The sequence below is a fragment of the Coturnix japonica genome, chromosome 3 (genome assembly GCF_001577835.2).
Source record: "Coturnix japonica isolate 7356 chromosome 3, Coturnix japonica 2.1, whole genome shotgun sequence".
Taxonomy (NCBI): domain Eukaryota; kingdom Metazoa; phylum Chordata; class Aves; order Galliformes; family Phasianidae; genus Coturnix; species Coturnix japonica.
This window is the reverse complement of record NC_029518.1, coordinates 61,179,297-61,193,613: the sequence shown is the minus strand read 5'-3', so window position 1 is coordinate 61,193,613 and position 14,317 is coordinate 61,179,297. Positions and strand designations below refer to the sequence as shown.

The 14,317-nt window shown below is 45.5% G+C and overlaps 1 protein-coding gene across 1 annotated transcript in view; it reads left to right on the top strand.

Annotated features, from left to right (window-relative positions):
• FOXO3 (forkhead box O3) overlaps positions 1-13,221 on the top strand; it is an 80,394-nt gene extending 67,173 nt beyond the window's left edge. Inside the window, exon 3 of the mRNA XM_015858632.2 lies at positions 9,130-13,221. The gene's annotated coding sequence lies outside the window, so the exon portion shown is untranslated. The remainder of the gene's footprint in view (positions 1-9,129) is intronic.
• Positions 13,222-14,317: the final 1,096 nt, after the last annotated feature.

Genomic DNA, 14,317 nt, shown 5'->3' with positions numbered 1-14,317 from the left:
TTGGTTGGTTGGTTTTTCCTCTTTCACAAAAGAAAAGAGAAATCAATATACTTTTGTTCGTACCTTATTCACACAGCCATAATTCCCCTGTTAAGCTAGTTGAGGTCTCTGTTCCCCTACCTGCACTTACTTCCCAAGAGCACTGTATCTGCCCTCCACCCACGCAGATAATCATTGGGTTGTTCTTTCTGCTTGCTTGTCAATACACGAATCACAGAATCACAGGGCTTTGGAAGGGACCTCTGGAGGTCATTTAGTTGCTATTCCATAACCTCTCTCCAGGATACCCCATGTTTTTACATCCTGTTCTGCTTGTGTTCACACCACATGGTGGTTAGCTCCGTGTCCCTCTCAGCCAGTGGAGCTGAAGGGACTTGGTGTTTGCAAAGAGTAACCTCAAGCAAACTGACGGGGAGGGCAGTGGGGGAATTTCGCAGCTGCCTGGACTGTCATGAGCTGGTGATCAGCGTTCACTTCAGCAGCGTCTCCTGTGGTGTCAGAACTCCCCAGAGAAGCTGTATTTACCTCCGTTCCTTCAGTGATCCATCTTACAAGAGAGCCCCACAGCCAGCACTGCTGCCAGGGCTTGGAAGGGGTGCAGGGCAGCTCCATGCAAGTAGGGCAGGAACTTCTTGAGCTGGTTTTGCTGCCTGCAAAACTCATCGAGCTGCATCTTCTGGGAGATGTTTTAATGTGCTATTTAGCTGGATCCCTCTGGGCGCTGCAGCAGAGTTGTGCTGAAGCCACGCTGACTTGTTTGGAAATAGATGCAAAATACAGCACAGAGCATTTAGAGGCATTCATTCAATCCAGGCATCGCTGAAGTCCCAAGTCATCTTACTGCGGCAGTACAGCACACAAGCCACTAATAGAAATATCCTGAATTTGTTCACAGAATTTGGCGGCTAACTCCTCTGATAAAGCAGATTCTCAGGAAACATGGTAAAATGCCTGTTTATATTTCATTAGTCCATATCTGTTTGGACTGCTTGCTGCTTTATTAATTTCCATTCTGCCTGTTTCTGGATGAAATTCATACCTAAGACAAACCCATAGGTCTGAGGATAACAACGTTGAGTAAAAGTACATCTGAAAAGGTTATTCCACATGAAGAGATCTCTGTTTGGGTGCAGTCTGTCCCAGCGGAATCAGAGCACCCTGAGTAGACATACCACGAGGAAGGTGGTTTTTATTCTTATCCAGAAACCATTTCTACCTGCTAGAGCTGACCTGTGGAGACCGGAGCTGGTGAGCCTGCTGCCTGAGAGCCCCCACAGCCTCAGGGCCACAGCCCTGCTTCCTCCTCTCTTAGCTTCAGTAAATGAGGTCTTGGGCAGGGCTGGCGGGTTTCCTGTGTGGAGCCAAGATGGGGCTTTAACCTTCAAGGAAGGAAATTCAAGAGGAGCAAATTCTTCTGCTCCGTTTCTAACAGGTTGGTGGTTAAGGCAGCAGCACGCTTTGAGCGTCTCAGTGTTGTTTCAACAAGCCAAGGTTCTGAAAGGTGGTTTTGTGACTCGCCAAGCATCACTCACACCCAGCTCAGCCTTTGAACAAAAATATCTGTGTGGAAAACTGTTGCACTGGGAACAGGGGTCCCATTATCTCCAAGGAGGGCTTGCCCCAAGCAGGCTCCTCACTCCCCAAGGGCTGGTCCCACACTTGAAAGGGTGTTTCAGCTTTTCCTTGCACAGAAAGCTGCCTCTGCTGCTGCCACCTCATGCACAGCTGGGCTTCAGTCCCTACAGCTCCCAGCTTGGCTTCAGAAGTTCTATGTCACTCGTGGCAGCCCTGTGTAGCAAGGTTCCCAGGCCTGGCAAGGTGATTCAGGAGGATGCCTACCTGGCCTTTACTCAGCTGGAGTGAAGGCAGCAGAAGCCAATACATGCATGCTGTGAGTCCCTTGCTCCTTCTGGAAGTGCTTTGCTAAGCCCTTGGCTTAGGGTTTTATTAGCTGAGGGAAAAGGTCTATAAAAGAACAGAATTCTGTCCACAGACTTGCTTTGTGAATGAAGGATGGCTGAAGCCAAGATGCTGGTCTGGTCGTGTGGTTTGGGTGTTCTTCTGTTTTTGTGACAGATATATATATATATATTTCAGTGCCTCATGCTTTGTCATGTGATTCAGCAGCAATAATTAGGCAGAAACTTGCTGTCCCTGCAGATGCCAAGATTACAGGATGACATACTCTCACCAGATGACAGCACAAACTGATATTTTTAGAACAGCCCGCATTGACTGGTCTCCCCAGTGCTTTCCTCCCTGCATCAGCAGCACTCGGGTTTTATTACAGAACGAGTCTTTGCAAATTGTCTTTTTCATGTGAATGAGCTGTTGTGATTGTTCAGAGTTGCGGATCAGCCTTGGTCCCACATGGTGCTGTTGCCTGATAGCTGGAATGCTTACAGGTGGTTTGCTTTTTCCCGTCCATCTTTTGAGCCAGGCTTTTAAACAGCCCCCTAAAAAGAATATTTTCTTGAAGAAGTGCGTATTAAGAGGTTCTTTTTAGAAGCATAGCGTCATGCAGCTGGGGAAAGGTCAGGATCTTTTTTTCATTGCAATTCAGTGCTCAGCCGCAGTGATGAACTGACAGTCAGAGAGCCTTGTGTTCTTGACAGGCGGAGAGTGCAGGTACGATGTGGGCAGCAGGAAAGCATGCAGCTGCGTGGTGCTGTGGGTTAATAGCCAGCCTTTCTTGCGTGGCCCACAGAGAGAGGATGGATGCTCACAGCCTGATGCTCCGTGCTGGTGGTGAAGAGCACGTCTCCAGCAGGACAGTCACATCAAAGTTACCCCGATTGAGCCTCTGTGAGGTACATGGGGACACTGGCCCCATTAAATCAGGTACCAGCAGTTGGGTGGTGGGACCATTCTGCCTTAGTCTGGTTTGTGGGGCCATTTAATCAGCTTTTCCGCTCAGATTACCACACAGGGCAGCCGTTGCTGGAGCCTGGCAGAGCAGACATCTGTTGAGCAGTAAAAGGACGGAGATGTGGCTCAGCTGAAGGAGGCTGCTGTAGCCATGGCTGTCTGTGATTGCTGCGGGGGAAAAAGGACAGTTTCCTGGAGGGTGCTGTGGAGAACAGCATGTGGTCACGCACTTTTTAGCTAGTTTGACATCTTGCCTCTTGTTTTTCCCTGTGCTGATTCCTTTTGCAAACAGCTTCTTCAAGCTTCCATAGATAACTATTTTGTACAGACATAGAGAGCTGGTTTTCAGGAAATGCCTTCCCTCTCTTGCCTTACTATGATGCTCCTAAGTCATGATAGAGGATTTTTCTTGGTGAAAATCCTTATGAATGATCAATATGAGCATTATTGGCTTGTACTTGGCAGAGAAAAATAAACACTCTGTGAGGACACTCAGAAAAAGAGTAGATGGCAGGATCCCACAGTGCTGTAAACCTGTAATTCAGGATGTTTCCTGTCATATAGGTATCCTTTACTCTGCACTTCAGAGACCAGTGTTTGTTCTCCAGATTCAAAAGCATGAGCAAATAGCTCCTCCATTTTTGTGTTGTACACTCCTGTGTACAGCAGTTACCCATCTTTTTCTGTCAGCAGTAGGGGTATCCTTGCCAGTGCTCTCATGTACCCATAGCACTGTTATTCAGGCAGTTTAGCAAGCGTTTTTTGCCTTCTTCCTCCATATAGTTAACTTTCATTAGTCCAATGGCATCTTGCTTAAATGTGCTGTGTTGAGCACAGCGTTGTCCCTCAATCGGTTGTGGCGCTATCTGTAACATTGAGGGGAACAAGGAGTTCCTTCAGGAGACCTCCTCAGACCCATGAAGGGAAGACAGCATAAAATTTACCATAAAATGTTAGCAGGAAGCATGGAGGCACTCTAGGAGGTGATGCCTTGTATCTACTCTCTTCTTCATTGGCCAGGGCAGAGGTCTGAATCCAGCCTGATGCAGTGGTTCTCAAAGGCAATTGGATATCAGCAGTGCTCGTGCTGGAAAGCCAGCATCACTGCACAGTGACATATCTGGAGGTGTAAAAACAAGTGTCGCAGCATATGGTCTTTTTGTATGGGCAGCAACACAGTGACATATGTAGTGTCGTCTGTATGAGCCTGCTCCTCTCGCAAGCAAGTGCAGAATTCCCTGTGAATTAGGTTGTTTAGTATCGGGTCCCAATACATAAGGAAAACCCCAATCTGTTTTTCTTTTCAAGTGTGTGAATACAGGTGGGCCAGTTTCTCTCTGGATGTCTCCTTTTGTACCCATCTGTAAAGCAATCAGAAGGGACCTTGCCCACCCCCAAGGTGAAGTGAATTGACCAGAGGAACGATGGACTCTCTTACTAGAAATAGCTCTGGAGTGCCTTGACAGGGTCCTGAGTAACCTAAGCTAAGGTTCAGCAGAAGATTGGTCCAAATGATGTTCAGAAGTTCCCCTCACAGCCTAGATTTTCCTGTGCTTCTATGAGTAGTTTTCATCAACGGTTGTGAAAATTCAGCTTTTTTTTTTTATTATTTAAAACCTGTTGACATGCATAAAAAGATGATAATCTAGTCGTGGTTTGGTTACGTTTGATCTGTGTTCTACAGGAAGAATAGAATAAGAAAAGAGTAAAATTTCTTCTGTTTCTTCAAATTATGAAGTGCATGGCAAGATAAATGTAGATTTAGGTGAGTTAAGTGGTGAGTTATAAAGTCATTTATGCTATACGGTTTGGCTTAAATCTTCATAGAGGCTTACTCTGTACAAAATGCAAAGACAGGCTTTGGCGTTGGGTGGTTGTGAATTTCTGTGGTGCTCCAAGTTGCTTATTGTTCAGGAGCAACCCATAGTGGCATTATGAACATGACAAACTGCATTGGCCTCTGCAAAGGAAGAGGAGGTAGAGGAAGGTCCGTCAGGATAACACACATCATTAGCCATGGAATCATAGGATCATTAAGGTTGAGAGAGACCACTAAGACCGTCTAAACCAACCACCAGCCCACCCCACCATGCCCACTGACCACATCCCTCAGTGCCACATCTCCATATATCTTGAATGCCTCCAGGGATGGTGACTGCACCACCTCTCCGGGCAGCCTGTGCCACTGCCTCACCACTCTATCTGAGAAGAAATTGTTCCTAATATCCAACCTGAGTTGTGGCACCTCCCTGCAGTCCTTGGCAAGCCTTTTACTGCAGAGGTGACATGGGGAGAGAGAATGATCTGACATCTTTAGTTACATTTACTTCCAAAATATTTGTTTGTCTGCTATGGTTTGCAATGTGTTCTGGAGTGAAAAGGCAGCAACAGAAGGAAAAGATACACTTTTGTGCTTTACATGCCTGTGCAATACCAGCGCAGCAGATTTTTAGCTCCCATATGCCCAAGTTCTGTGCTGCTTTCTTAGTCTTTCTATTCTTCTCCTCTTGTTCCCTGCCCACCAGTCTGAACCAGGATTTTTTTTCCCCCTAAGTACAATTCAAAGCAAAACAGTGAATTTGTGACATGCCTGGAAGTTCAGGCCTTCGAAAGAAGCTGAGTGAAGTTGCCAGCTCTGTTCTTTTCCTTGGACTTCACATCCTGACTTCAGCATTGCATTTTGGCACAGTGTCACTCATGTGCAGCATATACTAAGCTTGAAAGGTACCACCATGGCATCAGCATTTCAGTTTTTCATTCTTCTCTTGTCCAGAGAAGTTGTGGAGATCTCACTGGAAGTATTGGAGGCCAGGCTGGATGGGGCATGCTGCAGCCTGGTGTAGTGGGTGCCAACGCTGCCCATGGCGTGAGTGGTGGAACTGGATGATCTTTTAAGGTCCCTTCCAACCTAAACCTTTCTGTGATTTATGAAAAACGTCATGTTGCAACTTTGTCATTACAGAAAGCCACAACAATTATTTTCCTTGTTCAACTCTTAACAAATATTTTGTATTCTTCAGTGTTGAGCTGTGAAAGCCTATGGCTGAATATTAACTTAAGGAAAAAGCTGTAATCATTCTTAGTCAAGTGTTCCTTTTTGAGCCTACTCTGTTTTAGTGGAGAAGCTGTACTGCTGGGGGTGATGACAGAAGCAAGGGTCAGAGACACCAAATCAAATGCACATTTGTCACCGAAGGACATGCATTTCCTTCAAGACATTTCCATCGTGAGTCTCTGGCCTGCTACTTGCAAAAGGCATTATTGGGATTTCCTGTTCCTGCTGAGTGGTACCCAGGGAAAATGCTGTTTTACAGGCCTTGAGTGGTATTGTTTTTCAAGCTGCAATGCACTAATCAAGCCTTCCAGCCAAATGAGGAGGTACTCAGTAGGCTTCTTTATGGAGGAGCTGTGTGCTGGCTGTGTAGTTCCTAGTACTATGATAGCGTGAAGGAGTACATCACTTTTCTTTTTGCAAATCCGTGTTATGTGCTAATAGTGATGTTGGCTTACTGATAAACATAACAGCAGTGCACATCATCTGTGCCTTGCCCTTAAGGAGCATCACTGCATCCATTGCCTTTGCAATCTGAAGAAACGTCCAATGCTGTGTGATTGCCACAGGTGGAAATGAAAGGGAGAATACAAAATGGAGCAGATGATCTTTCAGAGCTTCTCTGATGGTCCACTAAGTGGCGTAGGGCTCGGTAGACCATTTTCCACTTAGATGGTGGAGATGTGATGTGATACAGAGCTTAGGAAATGTGAAGGTGGGGAAGGAAATCACAACCAACAGCTGGACCAGAGTAAAGCAAGGGTAGCATTTGTAGCAGGTCGATAGCAAAGTAGAGGATAGGAGGGTGTAGAAAAATTCAGAATGTGCCTTATCTCCCACATAACTGCTTACAAACGGGAGAATTGAGAAATACAGAAATCTTTGGGTTTTGTTTTCTGCTCTTCCACTGAATGGGATAAGCAGATTTAGCATCTACAGCTCAGAATGTCTGTGGGAAGTGATAAAGCAAGAGTTCATCTTGAACAACCCCTAATTTAATCCTTTTTCTGTTTCTGTTTTAAAGTGCTCATTTTCTCCTACCACATGTGTGTGTGGTTCCATAAGCTGTAGTTTCATAAAGTACTTGGGCTTCTTGTGATGTCCAGCAGATGTGCTTTGTTCCAATGTTCTGTGCCCAGGAGGTCAAAACAGAGTGGAATTGCCCTTACTTGCAGTACGTGCCTGTGAGCCACAGGGCCCAAATATCAGCTCTGCTGTAAGGGCTGCACAGCCTCCAGCTGTTGCCATCTCGCTGCTTTTGAGCGCTGCTCTCTGGGGGCTGTGGGGGATGCTGTGGACACAGCTTTTCCAGCAGCCATTGGGAGCATGAGAAATCCTAGTGGTGGCCCAAGGATGCAGCTGGAGATGCTGGGGTGGGGGAGAGCTGGGCGGTTGTGGTGGAGGACCACCCATGCATGGAGGTGTAGCTGGAATTTTCACTTTCCTGTCCGGTATGGCTTTCATTGCTGTGTAATAGTGGGCAACTAACTCAAGGTTGACAGAGGCTTTTTGTGGTGAGACAGAAAGCGAGAGTGCATGGGTCTATTATGGGCTGTAACGGGGTAATTTAAAGGTACAGTGGTTAAGACTTTGATCTGCTTCTTTCCATTTTTTTAATCCATTTGCAAAGTCTGTGTAAACAGAACAGTGAGAACCGAACGTGTTTCAGTTCTGCTATGAGTGAGTTCCACCTCTGCTGAAGTGGGGGAGCACGGCCCTGCAATGGGCAGACATTCATTTGTTCCACAAAAAATCCACTGCTGGGTTAATGCTGGGAGTTACCAGGTCTGTCTGCTGGTGACCTTGTTGTGGCCACAGAGGCACACACACCAAATGGAGTTGTTGCCAGGCAGTCACATTAGCAAAGGGCTAGCATTAATTTACTCTTTGGACACGAGGAAATCAATATGTTGATCCAGTCGGAAATCCCTTTATTCGTAAAACAGTCTACCCCAAAACCCTGCACGTAATTAAGGCTAAAGCCAAATTTTGTTTGGGTGAAAGACACAATCTGTCTGTTCCCTAAGCCACTCTGAATGAAGTTCTCCCCTAATGGCGCAGGGAGCAGCTGTCACACTGTTGCTCTAATAACCATCAGACAAAATGATTAAATTTCCATCAATCATTTAGCATTATCAGAATAGGTCATTTTAATAAAATGTTATCATAGGATCAGTGCCTGGAACCTTAAAAAGGAGAAGCCTCAGAATAGTCTGTGCGGTAATGGAGTCATCTCACAAGAGCCTTTCTGTAACGCTGGGAGATTTCCCTCTCAGGAGCTGCACTCCCAGATTAATCCAGCAGTCCCCCTAAATCCATGTTTTTTCCTGAGGGTGGCTGATACCAGGCTTTCCAGAGAGGAAAAAAAACATCCCTGTAATTGACTCAGATTGCTTTGTGCTTTCAGCGAGGGTCGTCTTCTTCTTGCATGGCAGAAAAAACTCAAGTCATTCGTCTCAGGGAAAGTCCTCAGAAGGCTTTGGGTGATGGGGGCTGAGCCCTGGGTTTGGAAGCCAAATCTTTGAAGAGTCACATGCTGAGCAATACAGGTGGCTACCAAATGAGATTCCTGAAGATATGAAAGGATTTTATGGGAATGTTTAAATGTATATATTTTTCAAAATCCCTTTGAGGCCTACCTGTATCCTTAAGGCTCTGCCCAACTTCATAAACCTGACCTTTTGGTGTGTTGAAAAGTTCACGTTTCATGGAGAACAGTCCAACCTAAAATTGGTGGCTCCTTGCTGCTACTTTTGGGCAGCATTCTTTGGCTGTCATTCAGGGCTGGTGTTTAATGTCACGTACTGACAGATTTGTCCAGCCTCTTGATGGTGGTGACACCTCTATGTGATGGAGAGGGTGATCATGAAAAAGCTCCAGAAGGCAAAGGATCCGTCCGTGCTTCATCTGGAAATATGGATGGCAAGTAGGTCATGTACTGGGCTTCTTTAATTACACTTTGCCATTAGCCAGAAAAGAAACACATGGAGACTGTGGCAAGAGATAAGCGTTTTCAAGAGGGATAATGGTGTGAACTTATCCTTTGCTATGCGTTTGAAGCTTCTGGATGAAAACAAACTAAAATTGCTTGCCAGTGTTATCTGTGGTTGGGTTTGGAGCTTTGCTTTGGCTTTTTGTTGTTGTTTTGTAGGGTTGGGTTTTTGTTCCCACACATAGCAATCTCATTGTCTTTTCTTCTTTCTTTCCAGGCCCTCAAACTGACACGAGATGTAGAGAGAGAACCCTTTGCCAAATCTGCTGTCAGCAAGTGGACAGTGATACTGTTTACAGCTTATGACGTTTGCGAGCCCTGCGTTATTTTCCTAACAAAGCAGACTGTTAAAAGGCCCCTTATCTGAGTGAAGATCCTCCTCTTTTTTTTTCTTCTTTTTCTTTGGAATTGAACTCATTTCTGAAGTATGCAAAATCTTCCTTTCCTGGGATGGCCAAGCACCTGCTGTGGAGACAATGTTCAGCACCATCCTGTTGAGAACACACTGTGTAGCCTTTACAGTAGTTACTTGTCAATGAGTATGTGGTGTTTCAATATATTAATGGTTTATGGGATGTTTTAAGTTGGCTTTCCTTTTTGGAGGTTTTTCCCTGTCTGCCCACCCTCCTCCCACAACCTCCAGTTTGATTTCTGTAGATTTTTGACCATTTTTGCTTTCTCTCACTGGGGAATCTGAAACACTGCGTATGTGCAAGGAAATGATCATAACCCAGCGTTGCTGAGATGTCAGGGCTCTCCAGATAGACACCGTTCATGATACCAACAACCAACTGAATTCCAGAGAGAGGCGATTGGTGTGATCTGTGTGCTTGTTGGGTTGGTTCGTTTGTTTCTTTCTCATTCTTTCCTTTAACTTAATGGTACGGCCACGTTTTGTGTAAGCATCAAGCCAGGGTTGATTGCAAAGCCAGGAAAACCAGCGAGGCAGACCTCCCAGCTGGTGCTGGTGAGGATGGACTGACCACAGGTGCTGCTGCCTTCGCTGCCATGGGATCCTGCTTTTAGGTTGAGCTGCCCCTCTGCTGCCAGACATGTTGAGCATATAACCACCTGTAAGGAACTGTCTGGGGAGCAGAAATAAAGGGAAGCACTCTCCTTTGCAGGAAAGGTGAGCAAACAGGCCATGTGCATCAGCACATTGATCGCAGTGGCAGCACTGGGTGTCCAGGCACAGGTTGTTGCAGTGTGTGTTATTGCATCAGTGATCCTTTTATTTTTGACATATCCTTGATGTTTTGTTTTTTTTTCCTTCTCATTGTATATAATCCATTGCAGAAGCAGCAGCAAGAGAGGGAATGGTGACAGTATCATGCAAATGGCTTTTCATACGAGCATAGATTGTAACAGGATAAATGACACTGAAAGACAAGGCAGTTTTATATATTTTGCTTCTTAAGATTTTCTTTTGTAAAATGAATAATAATAATAATGAATAAAAGGTATGGTGCTGTATAGATCCTCTCTATAATCTGGAAAGTTTGATTACTTTTTCTTAGTATCTTGGGGGGAGGGATACAAGAATAAAAAGAAGAGGGGAAAACACCAATGGTACATAAGAACTTGGTATGAAGACGTTCTGAATAGGACAGTGTATACATAATTCTCCAAAGTGATATATGAAGTTTTTTTTTTTTCTTTGCATAAAGGCATTATGCATATAAATATATAAATATATTTTATTATGTACAGAAGTGGATCATTATGCATGGATGTTAGGAAAACCAACTAGCATTTTAACCCAAAGTTTCAGTGCATGAGTTGCCACCGGTCCGTGTACCATGCAATGTGGAGTGACTCCCTCTCGCCACTGCCACCGCACACGCACAGTCATGCACGCCCACGCGAGCGCTCATGGGCCCTTCCTCGCTCCTCACTTTCCAGGTCCCCAAGGTGATATTGGTGAAATAACAGCTCCCCGTGTGATGGAAGTTTTGTTTCGTAACGTAGCCCCCCTCACGCTCACAGTGTTCTCGTAAAGATGCACCTCTTGGTTTCATCCCGCAGTAATGACTGTGTAAACTCTGTGCAGTTGTGGTTGTTGTTGCCCTGTAGCATATCAACTTTTCCAAGCAGCCAAGGGTTTGTCATTCTCATTTCTAAACAAAAAAAAAAAAAAAAAAAGGAGATTTTTATTTTCACACTCGCTTGGTCTGTTTGTCAGCATGGGGACTAGGTGATTAAATCCATGGGAGGTAGCTGACACCCGCTGCCCATCCCCATACTCAAGGAGGTTGGTTGTTAGCAAACCCTAGCATGCCGCAGGTCACCAGGCCTAGGTGTCACTTTGCTTATCAGTCCAACCACAGACACTTCGGAGCAGAATCAGTCAAGGGCTTCCCTGCAAGCCTCCTGGCACACCCCAAAATGTGAGCGTACACCAAAGGCCTGTCCTCTGGTGCTCCTTCTCCAGGCAGCTCTGTGGTTGCTGCCCCAACCTGGGCTTGTCCCCATACCCTGAGGATTTGGCCACCAGCAGAGCTCCATGGAACAGGTGATGTCCGCAGTGAGTCCCGGGGCCTTCCCAAAGGCCACCTGCCAGGTGTCTGGTGCATATAGGCAGCACCAGTATTGATGTGGTGGTGGATGGCTGAGGTGACAAGAACCCATTGTTCAGTTTTGTTCCTTTGTATGAATGCAGTTCTTGTCCAGTGCAAGGGAAGGCCCCTTAGTCTAAAACAGCCTGTGGCAATTTGTGCTCTGCCAGGGCAGCCTTGCTACATTGAACTTGGAGCTAGATCACACTGGCATAAATAGAGAGAAAAACATGGTCCGCTCTGCTCAGAAAATGGAGACAATTGATTCAGAGACAGCCAATCAATGGCAGAGAAGGTTTGTTGTTGTTGTTTGGTTTTTTTTTTTAATTAAAAGCATTAGCAACTGAAAGGCTTAATCTACCTCCCAGCAATGTCAAGGAGAGCATTTCCATTGGTGTATCTAGGCCACATTGGGCCCCTATGCTGGAGACTATCATCTCAGCACTAGCTGAAGGGGGATGGACTTGGACAACCTCTTCAGTTTGGTTTGGTTTCTGTTGCTCGTTTTTGCGGCCAAAACTTTCAAACTGAAGTGCCTCACGTCAGGCATTGAAAGTCTGGGACGTGGATCTGGTGTCATGGGGCTGGCACTTCTCAAATCACGCAGGGGTGCCTGCTGCCCCCCAGGGCCACCTCGTCCGCATGCTGAGGTGCCTAAAAATTGCCCTCATGTCCAGAGGTGCTGAAAAATAACTGCGTCTTGCTGAACTCAAGGGTCACTTGTGTAGGTGTCAAAGTAAGGATGAAAATAATAGTTAATTTGGGGAAGCCACCTTTTGAAAACTTTGGCCTTTTGAGTTTTTTTGAACATTCTTCTGCTAAGTTGTCCTTCTGAAGGCGCGTAAAACAGGTGGAGGCCCAGAACAATTACACGGGTGTCATTTAAACAAACACTTTACAGAAGGTCTAAAGAGGTGGCATCAATGCAGTTCTTGGTCACATTTTTGGGGGTTTATTTAATACTCTTATAAGTTGTTTTGTTGTTTTTTCTCTTGAGAATAATTGGATGGTTGGCCACCACCCAACTCCAGAAACTTTTGTGCCACTGATTCAAAAATACAACCTTTTAGATCATGTCTTTCTCTCGAATGACGTCATTGCTTGGCAATCAGTGTCCTGTAATTGTTTTTAGTACACAATATTTGTTAGGAGTTGCCAACAGATGCGAAGGGGGACCAGATACATTTTGTTCCTATGGGTTGGAAAAACGGATTGTACATTTGGCTTCACATGTTTAACTTTTTTTTAAAAAAAGTTGCATGATTGGGAAAAAAAAATGAATATGTATACAGTATCTGTAAAACTGTTTTATCTGTTTTTGTTTCAAGCCATGTCGATTGGGAGAATATTAAATCCACAGCCTTAGCGCGCATGGCCGTCTTTACATACCGAAGAGCTGAACAGTTTATACTTTTCATTTGGGCTATCTTGTACTTTCATTTGAAAGCAGACACTCTCATGTTGCAGTCTTACTGAGGATTTTATAAAATAATTTAAAAAAAAAATAAAAAAAAAATAAGAATAATAATAATAAGATGCTGCCCTGGATGGATATATTACCTTACTACACAGAGATTGGAAGGAAGTTTGTTTTGGAGCAAAACCTGCCCCTTTCCAAACGAAGTAGAGACGCAGTGCTTACTCCACTTGGTGTTAGTAGATATTGCCTTGTGTATTCCATTTTAAATTGTAATCTAGTTTGTAAAAGAGATGGTGACGCATGTAAATAAAGCATAATGGATCTCTACATTGCAGACTTGCCTTTGCTGTTTTGTTATGTGATGGACATCTACATGCAGGACTTGGAATGGGGGGCTTGGAGGGGACGCCAGGGATGTCATGGGTCCATAAGGCATGCATGAAGTCCTGCAGCTCTGCAGAAGCATTTCCAGGAGGACTGCCAGTGACTTAGCATCCCTTCCACTGCAGACAGCTTGCTACACAGAGTTAACAAAGCCATCCATTCCAGAGCTGCTGGTGGGGCAGGGAATGCTGCACAATGGGATCTGGTCCGTGAGCAATGGGTGAAGGAGATAGGGGAGCAACCAGGGATGAGACCCCTCTGCAAAGAGGCAAGTGTGGAGCAACAGAGCAGCAAAGGTGCCAGGTGAGGAAGGTGACACCAAATCCTGCACGCTCGCCTGATGGAGAAAGTCCTTCTGACATCTTGCCTGGGCCAGGCTGTCACTGGTAGGTGTCCCCTGGGATGATATTGCATTTCCCTCTTGCAGCCCAGCTCACTCTTCCCAGGAGAAAACCAGCCCAGCTGCAAGGCGGCCAGAAGAGAGTTGTGTCCCCCTGGGCTTGGCTGGGTTTCAAACTGTGCTTGAAATATGTCTGGAGTACTTGAAACCATCCGTTTGGGATTTGGGATAAGAAAACCAGCAGCCTGACTCAGCAGAAAGCCATATCAACAGCGCTTGCCAAGGCACAGGAGAGCGTGATGAGAAACATGAGGCACATCAGCAAGCGCTGTTCTCCTGCCCTGATGGGAAGCCACAGATGTGTATGGTTTTGGAAGTAGTTTTTCAAAAGCAAATGATGATTCCAAGAAAGAGCAGAAGGGAGATACAGCCAGAAAATAGCCATTTACTGGGATGAATTGTGCTTTAGCTCCTGGAAAATGGACCTATTTTGCTGGCAGTGAACGACCTGTGTTGTCCTCCTCCTTGGCATGACTCCCTTGGCATTTAGGACACTTGATGAAAGCCTTCAGCCCAGCAAGCTGCCAACATGGGAGGGCCTCAGCTTTGATCCGAATTTAGGTCAGGACAGCAGCGAGCAGATCAAATCCTGTGCAAGTTTTGTGCTAAGCCTCCTTGGTTGCATTGTGCAATGCCTTGACGGTGA